Genomic DNA, 12,607 nt, shown 5'->3' with positions numbered 1-12,607 from the left:
CATTCATGTGGCTATATTTTTCACACGCAGGGATGAAAATAAGGTTATTAAAACTACTTTTGTATTCTCGTAAACATATCTCTTTCAGCAGAAAGACTTAATGGCTTCAGGCAGCCCAATGAAAAGCGACCCCATCAGCATCTTTGTTTATAAGAGTCTCACATATTTTGTGCTCAACGCATGCCAACCAATGATGTAATGCTTATACACTTCAATAGCGCTGCAAGTAAATCACGCTGCTTGACATCATTATCATTTAACATGTTCTATCACGACACTGTCATAAATTAAACCCATTTAATTCAACTCCTATAAATCACTGAAGCTAGCACATTGTTGTTGACAATCCACAGATGGAGAACGTTTTTATGATGAGTTTGCACTTTTTTTAATTAAATAGTTAAAATGAACATTAGCTAATACTGTTGTGGTTTTATAGGATTATTTGTTTATTAAAACAATTCATGAAAATCAAATGCTTTGACAGGCGCATTAATTACTTCTTACCATGTGCTGCAGGTAAACAATCTCAGTTTGACTCTCTATTAATATTTATCTAGCGCCCCAAAATCACATCTTTTATATTTAAGTTGAAAAGCAACCCAGAATAACCAAAGTGACACTTACTCTTGGAACAAATAAATCCACATGAGCAGCATTTGTCAAATTGGAATCAAATCTCCTTGGTATTTCCTCTTTGCGAGGAGTCAGAATGTGTTTGTCCTTGACTGAACCACTGAATACTCTGTAGACTGCGATGTAGACAAGAGTCTACCATGCAAAGGGGGCGGATCTTATTACCATTCAGAGTTTTTTTCCCCCTCCATATCTTTTTTTTTTTTGGAATAACCGTCATGTAAATGTTGCTGGGATACTGAACCCTGGTGTCCCCCCAAAGACCCTTGGGGGCAAGAAGAGGCAGAGACCATTACACCTCTTTACATAAGACGTGTGCCGCTAAAGAGATTAACTCACTGCTGCTCACAATGAGCTCCAACCCCCGCTCTGTCACTCACTTTCTCTCCCGCTCTTTCTCTAACCCCCAACAAACCAATCGGCTAAACACCACCAGAATCAGAATAGACAGAAAAAAGCACAACATTGAGTAGCTTTTTAAGACTGATTCATATTTGTGTTAGCTATCTTTTACCATATTTTTTATACAGGCACATACACACATCCGTCCTCAATCACACTTGTGCTGCTATCTTTATGGGGACTTTTCATTGATGTATTGATTTTTAAGCTGTACAATCTATATTATATTCCTCTACCATCACTATACCCCTGAACCCATTTTTAAAATACTTTATTTGGTGTAATTTATGAGCTATTTTCATGATGGGGACCAAATACATACATAAATGTCCTCACAAGGTCAACATTTACTGTTATTGCTTTACTTGTGGGGACATTTTTGTTTTTTTGACATTTTTGATTTACCATGAATACCAGACATTACAGGTAATGTACTAGACATTTGTTCCCCACAAGTATATAGACATACCAGTAAATTTTTGAACTACCAGGAATACCAGACATTACAAGTAATATACCAAACCTTTGGTCCCCACAAGTATACCAATACCAGTAATTTTTTTCATTTACCAGCAATACCAGACACTACAAGTAATATAACAAACATTGGGTCCCTACAAGTATAGCAATACCAGTAAATTTTGAACTTATTTATGAATTAATGAATGAATTTATGAATTAATTTATTTATGTATTTGGTTTCCATGAAAAACTGTTCATAAAATTTACAGAATTTTGATCTTATGGGCACATTTGGTCCACAAAGTAAATAATACAAAACACACACACACACACACACACACACACACACACACACACACACACACACACTTCTCCCAGTTGGCTCTGTTTGCCATCCTCCATCCTCTTTTTTTTAACCCTGCACCCACTCTGAACAAACACCCCTCCAGGAAAAGAAAGAAGAGCTGGATTCTCCCTCCCTCCGTCTGTGTCTTTGTCCACTGAAGTGTGCTTGTTTTGTGTGAGGTTCAGTGAGCTCGAACATTTATTTAGGCTGAGTGCTACATTTACACCATAAAATTAATGACTCCATAACTAGCTCTCAAGAATGAGAGTGTTGGTGTAATGAAAAGGTGTGCTTTTTTGTGCAGGTGTTTGTAAAAATGACATTAAATCGCCAAGGCAAGTGCACATTTTAGTAGCTCTCAAAAACCGATTAACATATGTTTAAATTAGCCAGTTGATGCTTCTTGGAATAGTAAAATACAAGTGGTGTTTGACAGTTAGTAGAGTTAGTAAATATATATATATAAATTTAATGAATAATATTTCCATTAGTGTAATGTTTATTAGAACACATATTTTTTTGGCAAAAATACAATTACTTGACATTTGGAATCTAATGATTAAAAAACCTAAATATTGAGAAAATCACAAGTTGTTCAAATTAAGAACTTAGCATAGTCTTTTGACCTTATTCTTTAATGCAGAAGTGTGCTTTGTTTTCGAATTTCCGATTCAGTTTGCCTATGGGAGAAATTACCATGAAAAATAAACAGCAGAAAATGTTGAAACTGCTTGCTCTGAAAACAAGTGTTTGCATGACCATACATGAAAAGTAGAATAATATAACAAGAAAATATCAGTTTGCAACATCAAGCAGTGTAATGAGCCATTTTTAATGTCTAAAAATCAATGGAAGTGAAAAGGGACTGGAGGTCTCGAGTCAAAAAGATACAATGTCAGCACCCGCTTGTACATGAAGAATAAGGTCAATAAGTATCTAGAAAACTGCACATTGTCTAAAAAAACAATTTAAATAGTTAGAGAATATTTATAAAGAACAACCTTAATATAAAAGTTATATTTATTAAAAAATATTTATATTGTAGATAATATTTTCGGTCAATTTATTGTAAATTATACAATTACAAAGAAATTACATTCATAATTTTGTTTTGTGTTGTCAAATTTGTGTCAAATAAAAGTTACAAAAGGATTTTTTATACATGAAAACAATAAATCATGTCTAATGTTTCATAACTTTTGCAAAAATAAAATTTAATTGGTGTCTCCTAGTCTTTGGCAAAAAAAAAAAAAAAAAAAAAAAGTCCCTCCAAAGACGTCCACTAGGGTTCCACAATATATTGTCTTCTTAACATCGATATCACAATGTGATTATTTGTAATAGTCACATCATAGGACATGAGTCTGAGTTATATTGATCATTTGCATGTGTTTTTTTTTTTTTTTTTTTGAGGCCTGTTACTGTTAAAAGCAATCAGGCCTAAGAAATTTTTCTGTTTGTAACTTTATTTACGATTAAGACTTTGCAAAATTATTTTACCTTTTTTTTTTTTACATCAATCTAAAATGATAAATTCTTTACAAATAGAGGCATTGAACTAATTTGGTAAAATTGTAATCATATCGTAATAAATATAGCAGAATAGCAAAATATTACAATGTTGATGTTTTTTCCAATATTGTGAAGCTCTAGTCCTAAGTTGAAAGTTGATCAACGATACTGATCCACCTGCCTTTTATTTATTATCTGGCTTTATCTAAATAAATGCAGTCATCCCCCTTAAGTGCATTTATTTTTAAAATCAAGACAGAACTTGATAAAAACTGTCATTTTATGCAGATTCAAGTTGTTGTTTTTTTATGCTTTTGGCACATTGTAACTTAAATTCAGCTCTTTCTTGACTTTTCACTTTCCCCCAAACAATTGTTTTAAACTCTTATTTTAAAGTCGTCATAAACTGGATCTAAAAATGATAAAAATATCTAACAGTAAACTCAAAATGTCATAAAAAGCACTACACAGCGATTGCTCCTGCACCCAAGTTTCTGCATCTGTGTACTTTTATGTGAAGCGCAAATTCAGCACCGCGGGGACTAGAACAAAGAAGGCAGACTTTCAGATAATCAATCTGGCCATGAAACTCTATCCCAACTCTGCGGATGCACCCCTTTGTCCAAAACACCAAGGTTGGAAGAGTTGTGTTGTTAGCAGGAAATTTTAGCATAACCTTTTAAATGCTAATCTTCAGGCGTTTTCCAAGCATTAGCATGGCTTTGTCAAACTACATCTCATCGCAAGTATTAATTTCATTGCACCCTAACAAGATGCTGTTTTGGGGTGAAGTTTGATTTGGCAAGACTACAGCAGAAGGCATGGTATTGATCCTTCAGATGCTCTTTGTAAGTGCTTAGTGAAGGGATCAATGTAATCAATATGTAAAAATGGGTCTTAGTTGTGGACAATAGACTGGCACATTTGCAAGAGTGCGAGGAATCAAAGGTCGCCCAGTCTACGGCTGTGGCCCTTTGGGACAGGGGCCACAGACAGCACGTTGAATGCACTTCTTTAAATTATGAATGTGGATTTAAGTGTCTAGGAGTTCCCAGAGGAGTTGTTGTTTAATATGGTGTCTTGCAATGAAAGTGAGAGGGCAGCAGTGTAATAATAAGATACACTCATATGCATAAAGTCAAAGGCACTAGCTGGTCACCTCTGTGTAGGATCTATTTTGATTTATGACGTTTTTAGTTAGATATAGATCTAGAGTCTCAATTGGGTGATGACTGGTGTCATATGTGGCCATGTGCCAGATGACAGTTTTTGGACTAATAAATGAGCTTTAACTGACTAATAATTTATTCTGTTATGGGCCATTCAGTGTTAGTCATTAATCGCTGTTTTTTTCAGGTTTTGAATTCTGTGGTAGCCTCAAGCAATATATGGGAAAAGGTTGTAATATTTGGCACACATATACCAATTTTGGTTTATGGTTTTGGATGTTTTACACGCCCAGCTGTCTGAAGTTGCATTCATGTTTATGCTAATGCATTCTAAACTGAAAGGGCTGACTTTTCCCCTTCACTGGATCATTGGCTTAAGACAATTTCGATTCCTACTTAAAAAAGTTCAGCCTTTAAAGACCCCAAAAAATCTAAACTAACCATATGATTTTCATAGCTCACATTGCTAGTTTTGTGGTAAACAATTCATCTGTGCATGTCATTGAAAAAAAAAAACTTTCGAATTATTAATTAAAATCTGAAAATGCACTTCCGTTTTTTTTTTTTTTTTCAGTTAAGATTACGCATATCTAAGGAATTGGCTAACATATTAAACTGCACTGCTCCAACTGTCAGTTTTGACAACAAACAGAAATGGTGAGGAGGAGGTGTCTGTAAGGTTGTAATAACTCTCCCCAAACCCTTTTACAGATCTTTCTAAATGAAATGCCTACTTTTCTACATTCATTCAGCTCGCAGTAACAAGGCATATCTGCTATTTTAAAGTGAAATAACTGAACATAAACACAGGAGGCTGAGAAAAATACTGATTTTAGGAGACAATTTCAGACAGCATTTAAATGTATTTACATCTAAACTCTTAATAATATTTGTGTGTGTGTGTGTGTGTGTCTTCTGAACGATTTTCACAAACTTCCTCATGACGTGTGCATGGACACGTCTTCCAATCATCTGAATTTTTACTAAAGCCTGATGTGTATAAATCTATTTAATGCTTTACCATAATAAAACCAAACTTATTGTCATGACCTCCCTGAGTTTACCTGCACAAATTTCTTGGTGTGTTATAATCTCCTTGAGTTTACCTGCACAATTTTCCTAATTGTTCATGGGATAAAAATCTAATCTCAATTCAAATTATGCTTTATACAGGTGAGCGGGCTTGACAAACCACAGAAACACTGTAGAGACACTCTTCTCTCTTATGCACCTGACACTTTATTTACACCATCTTACAAGAACTCAATAAGGAAAACGAAGTTTACTATAAATGTACCACAATCATGTTGCACTGCTTGCTTCAACCTTAAATAACTCTTTTGCAAAATGTAAAACCTAAATTACCTCTTTTGCACAATATTCACCTTATGCACAGTATACTACACAATATACTGCGTTCAAATTCATGTAAAAGTACTTGTATGGCCTGTCTTATGTGTATAAGTTGATGTATCTAATATTAAATGTTAATTATGCATGGGGGTTTTAAAATAGCTCTTATGTCCAGTGTTGTGTTTGTATTTATGATTCACTTATGTAGCACTGCTGTCCTGCGAGACACGACATCTCGTTCCTCTGTATGTCCACATACGGTGTGCAGCATGACAAAGCTCGACGTGATTTATGTTAAGCTGCTTTGACACAATCTACATTGTAAAAAATGTCTTTAGAAATAAAGATTAATTAAATTGAGTGAGCAAATCATTTTCAGTTTGGATTCTAGAGAAGATCTTTTGAGCTTAATTTTAGGATTTGGGCCTCTGTAACCCTTGTTCTCATTCAGAGATTCAAATTGTAATCACCCAGCAATAGGACACATGATTTTTTTGGGAGTCAGTAATGAGACTTCAGATGACCGGTTTTTGGCTCTTCATGCTCTCAGCTGTTGTTTTATTGTTCGCAGAGACAGATGAGAGCGATATGACCTAATCATACAGTCAATGAGTCGAGCTCAGCAGGAGCCATGACAGAGGGGTTTTGTTGCTAATAGATGCTTAGATGTTATTGAGGTGGAAAGTCGGGCTGCTTAAATTAGCTATGAAAGACCTTTACCACAGGCAAAGGGGCCTCTTTTGAGACTCCATGTGTGTGCAGTTTAGTCCCCCCTCACACAATCCACTTGTTTGTCATCCTATGAGGGACAAAAGCGTCCTATAAGAAGTGTGGCCAGGAGACGTTATCCAATGCATGGCCAATCCATTACCGCATGCATAGAGACCCAGTTTAGTTTAGGCTGTTGTACTGTAGAAGATTTACTGCAGTCTAAACAAAGCGTACACTGCTGCACTTTACCACACCTGGGATGGCCAGATGGCACCTTGAGATCTGCATCTGCACTGTTAAGACTCTGATCTTGTTCTATAATAAAATACTTGCCTGTTCCTATTAGGGCTGCACGATTCTGGCTAAAAAGAGAATCATAATTTATTTTGCTTGAAATCAAGATTGCAATTTTCTCATGATTATGAAGATGTAAAAAAAAGGTTAATATTATATTATTAAACACACACACACACACACACACACACACACACACACACACACACACACACACACACACACACACACACACACACACACACAAACACACACACACACACACACACACACAYATATATATATATATATATATATATATATATATATATAAGAGCTACATGATTCTAAAAATTCTAAAATGAGAATCTTGATTTTTTATTTATTTTTGCTTAAAATAAAGAAAATAAAGATCACAATTTTCTAAGATCACAATAAAATAAAGCTTAATATGAGTCTGCAATTATTATTGTTTTTTTCTAACATGGTAAGGCAAGGCAAGGCAAGGCAAGTTTATTTATACAGCACATTTCATACACTGGCAATTCAAAGTACTTTACATAAACAAGAATAAAAGAAACAAGTAAAATAAAAATTTAAAAATAATTTAAAAAAATGCGTAAAAAAAACATAAAAACTGGTAAAATGTGATATAAAAGAATGAAGAAGAAGAAGAAAAAAACATGATAGTGCAATCTGTCTCAGTGCTCATTCAGTAAAGGCACAGCTAAACAGATGTGTTTTTAGTCTTGATTTGAATGTGCCTAATGTTGGAGCACATCTGATCATTTCTGGAAGCTGATTCCAGCAGCGAGGGGCATAGTGGCTAAAAGCTGATTCACCCTGCTTGGCTGAACTCTTGAAACTTCTAGTCTATATGATCCTAAAGATCTGAGTGATCTGTTGGGTTTGTATTATTCAGTGAGCATATCTGTAATGTATTTAGGTCCTAGGCCATTTAGTGATTTATAGACCAGTAATAATACTTTAAAATCTATTCTGAATGTAACTGGCGGCCAGTGTAAAGACTAGAGGACAGGTGTGATGTGCTCTGATTTTCTGGTTCTGGTCAGAATTCAGCATTCTAGATGAGCTGTAACTGTCTGACTGTCTTTTTAGGAAGACCAGTGAGGAGCCCATTACAGTTATCCACCCTGCTGCTGATAAAAGCATGAACAAGTTTTTCTAAATCTTCACTAGAAACAAAGCATCTGATTCTTGCTATGTTTTTGAGATGATAGTATGCTGATTTACTAACTGCTTTGACATGACTATTGAAACTCAGATCTGACTCCAGAGTCACACCAAGATTCTTGACCTTATTTTTTGTTGTTTGACCTTTAGTGCCAAGGTACGCATTTACCTTGAGAACCTCATCTCTGTTCCCAAACGCAATGACTTCAGTTTTCTCTTTGTTTAACTGAAGAAAGTTTTGGCACATCCAATTGTTCACTATCGATCCAAGATGGCGGCGGTTGTACAACGCGAGGCTCATGGTCTCTCCAGTTTCTGCATTTTTGCAGTATTATTCCTGCTCATTTCGGGTCTGTTCGTGCAGAACAGTGGTGCCTTTACATCGTACACCCGACAGGAGCTTTTGGATATTGGTTTGTGTATTCCGGACAGTTTTATTAGCAATCTTCGACTCATCCATGAGATCGTCAGAACACCCCGGGCTGGGCGCTCTGCCCGGCCGGGCAGAAGTGCTCGCAGACCGCGCAGAGAACGTAAACAAAGACAGGGAAAGCGCGGCGGGCTAAGAGCTAAGCTAAAGCTAACACCACATCGGCTCTCTTTACCCAGCATCTTTCTCGCCAATGTACGGTCACTGGTGAACAAAATGGATGAGATTCGACTGGGCATCAACCACAGCAAAAGATTATGGAACTGTAACGTCATGATTTTCACAGAAACATGGCTAAACAGCGGGATACCAGACAACGCTGTATCGATAATGGAGCACCACACATTCTGAGCGGACAGAACGGCGGATGACTCCGGTAAGACCAGAGGCGAAGGATTATGCATTTATATTAACATAGCTTGGTGCACAAACTCTGTTGTCGTTGGGAGACATTGCTCTGCTAACCTGGAATTCCTAATGGTTAAATGTAGACCTTTTTACCTACCACGGGAGTTCACATCCACCATAATATCTGCTGCTTATATTCCTCCCAACGCTGATGCAAAGCTGGCTATGAACGAACTTCATGCAGCCATCAGCAAACAACAGACTGCTCACCCGGAGGCTGCTTTTATTGTTGCGGGGGATTTTAATCACTCAAACTTAAAGACAGTGCTCCCTAAATTCCATCAAAACATTCTCTGCCACACAAGGGGAAACAAAACATTGGACCATAGCTGAAGCCTATGCTGTGACCCCCCTCCCCCACCTGGGTCAGTCAGATCACCTTTCTTTGTGCCTTACCCCCAAATACTCACCCCTCATCGACCGTGTGAAGCCATTAGTGAGGACCATCAAAGTGTGGATAGCAGGGGCAGACTCCACACTCCAGGACAGGTTTCAACACACAGACTGGGGTATGTTTGCTTCCCAGGCCACACATGGCTCTCACACAGACATTGACAGTTACACTTCCTCTGTTCTGGAATATATCAACACCACCATAGACAGTGTTACAACCCAGAAACAAATCACCACATACCCGAATCAGAAGCCATGGATGAACAAGGAGGTTCGCCTCTTGCTGAAGGCACGCAACACTGCCTTCAGATCAGGGGATGCACAGGCCTACAGCCCTTCCAGGGCTAATCTGAAGAGGGGCATCAAAAAGGCCAAGCACTGCTACAAGCTAAAGCTAGAGGAGCACTTTTCCAACTCTGATCCTCAGCGCATGTGGCAGGGCGTCCAGGCCATCACCAACTACAAACCCAGCCAGTCCACACCCACAGCCACAGACGTCTCCTTCCTGAACGAGCTAAATGACTTTTACTCCCACTTTGATAGAGACAATAAAGAACCCTACACCAGGATCACTTCCTCCACCGACCACTCACCTATCACACTCACCTCCTCAGAAGTACACACGGCACTGAGTCGTATCAATGTGTGTAAGGCTGCTGGACCAGACGGTATTCCTGGGCGTGTCCTCAAAGCATGTGCGGAACAGCTCGCTGGGGTATTCACAGACATTTTCAACCTGTTGCTCAACCTAGCAGCTGTGCCAACATGCTTTAAAACCACCTCTATTGTGCCAGTGCCCAAACACTCCAGCCCAACATGCCTGAATGACTACCGGCCTGTAGCACTCACACCCATCATCATGAAGTGTTTCGAGCGGTTGGTCCTGGGACATCTAAAAGACTCTCTGCCATCCACACTGGACCCACATAAGTTTGCCTACCGTGGGAACAGGAGCACAGATGATGCAGTCTCTATAGCACTGCACTCTGTACTTACACACCTGGACAATAAAAAAACTTATGCACGAATGCTGTTTGTGGACTACATCTCAGCATTCAACACTGTCATAACCTCCAAGTTACTGATCAAACTCAGAGACCTGGATATCGACACATCACTCTGCAACTGGATTATGGACTTTCTGACTAACGGACCTCAGAATGTTAGATCAGGTCACATCTGCTCCACCACCGTCACACTCAACACTGGTGTACCACAGGGCTGTGTGCTGAGCCCCTTCCTCTACTCCTTTTTTACCGTTGACTGTAAGCCTGTTAATAGATCTAACACCATCATCAAATTTGCAGATGACACCACAGTGATTGGTCTAATCAGCAACAATGATGAGACGGCCTACAGGGGGGAGATACAGCATCTGGCCACTTGGTGCACTGACAATAATCTGCTCCTTAACACCAACAAGACCAAGGAGCTCATTGTGGACTTCAGAAAGGGACGAACAGGCTCACATGATCCCATCCACATCAATGGGATGGCTGTTGAGCCTATCTCATCCTTTAAGTTCCTGGGGACCCACATCTCAAAGGACCTTTCCTGAACCACCAACACCTCCAGCCTGATCAAGAAGGCTCACCAGCGCCTATTCTTCTTAAGGCAACTGAAGAAGAACAGCTTTCATCAGCCGTCTTGGTGAACTTCTACCGCTGCACAATAGAGAACATCCTAACAAGCTGTGTCACAGTCTGGTATGGAAGCCGCTCTGTTGCTGAGCGTAAGGCACTGCAGCGGGTGGTGAAAACTACCCAACGCATCAAAGGGACCACACTGCCAGCCATAAAGGACATCCAGAAGAAACACTGTTTGCGCCGAGCACGCAGTATTCTGAAGGACACCTTTCACCCCGCTCACAGACTGTTTTCTCTCCTGCCCTCCTGCAGGTGCTTCAGGCTCCCCCGGACAAAAACCAGCAGACTGAGGAACAGCTTTTTCCCCAGAGCTGTCTCCCTCCTGAACTCTGCCCCACACTGACTCTTTTGCCCCCCCCCCCCCCCCCCCCCCCCCCCCCAATACACCCCCCACTCTCCTCTAACTTAAACTCCTCGCAATAACTGCACTGTTTAACATTTGCACATTTAAGATTTGCACATATTTACTGCACCACATTGAACTGTTTACTTATTGAACTGTACATACCCACTGCATATGGACATTTGTAATTATGTACAACCTACAACCTCGACCTATGGTCATCTATACTGACATGGTAACCTCTACTTTCAAGGTAAGATCTAAACAATTTGAGGATTGTGCCAGATAGCCCAGCCCAGTTTCCCAGCCTATCCAGAAGTATGCTGTGATCGACAGTGTTTAATGCAGCACTGAGATCCAACAATACCAGCACTGTTTTTTTACCTGAATCTGTATTTAGGCGTATATCATTGATTATCTTTATAAGAGCGCTCTCTGTACTGTGATGTGCTCTGAAACCAGATTGAAAATTGTCTAAACACCCCCTGAAGTTTAAGAACTTGTTAACCTGGTTAAAAACAACTTTTTTTTAATGATTTTGCCAATGAAAGGGAGATTTGAGATTGGTCTGTAATTGCTCAATAAGGTGTTATCCAGGGGTCCGTTCTTCGTACGTGGATTACTCAATTAGTTGGATTTGGATATTGACGATTTGACACGATCCAGGATCGTTTCGTTCTTCAAAGATGATCTGAGAGTGGTTGTCATAGCAACAGTTCTGCTAGGTCAAACCTGATCGGGAGCAGGTTCAATTCATATAAACAGGATTAGATCGGCTCAGTTCAAGCAAAGATAATACAGAAAGTATGTTCTGAATTCTGATATTTTGTTACAGTAGTGGTTATATACACGGGAAAATGGTACATATTTTTTTAACTATGTATATATAAAGTTATAGTCATTAATAAAATAAATAAAGTTATACATATTAATAAAACTTATGCAATCTGTACCATCGAAATGAAAGTACAAAGACTGCCACCTGGTGGTGCAAAGAGAAAACTTATTGATATGAACTTTTTAGATCGCTTTAGTACAAATTGTGTTTGATAGAAATGCACAATATGTGACTTTTTAAAAAAAGCAATAATACATTTATGCAGTCATAAACATGTTTTGATAGTTAATAGTGATTTGAAGCTTCACAAAAGTTGCAGACGCCTTTACCAATATCAAAATGCTTTTGTAAACAACCAGTTATTCTTTACACCGATTAAAAAAACGGCTATTATAATAAAGAAAATATTTTTCTAAATGTGGAACTAAATACACTGATATGCACTGAAATACATGATGAATACTCTTGACACATGAAAGTGTAAAGCCTGC

At 38.5% G+C, this 12,607-nt stretch overlaps 1 protein-coding gene across 3 annotated transcripts in view; it reads right to left on the bottom strand.

Moving 5' to 3' along the window:
* Positions 1–12,607, bottom strand: part of lzts1 (leucine zipper, putative tumor suppressor 1) — a 66,281-nt gene that overhangs the window by 18,470 nt on the left and 35,204 nt on the right. Inside the window, exon 1 of one of the 3 annotated variants that reach the window (XM_692658.11) lies at positions 628–747. The exons of the other annotated variants lie outside the window; for them this stretch is intronic. The gene's annotated coding sequence lies outside the window, so the exon portion shown is untranslated. Of the gene's footprint in view, positions 1–627; positions 748–12,607 lie in introns of those variants that run through there. 3 annotated transcript variants of the gene reach the window in all.

Source organism: Danio rerio, chromosome 8, assembly GCF_049306965.1.
Source record: "Danio rerio strain Tuebingen ecotype United States chromosome 8, GRCz12tu, whole genome shotgun sequence".
NCBI lineage: Eukaryota > Metazoa > Chordata > Actinopteri > Cypriniformes > Danionidae > Danio > Danio rerio.
The sequence above is the reverse complement of the archived record's forward strand: the minus strand, read 5'-3'. Positions and strand labels throughout refer to the sequence as shown.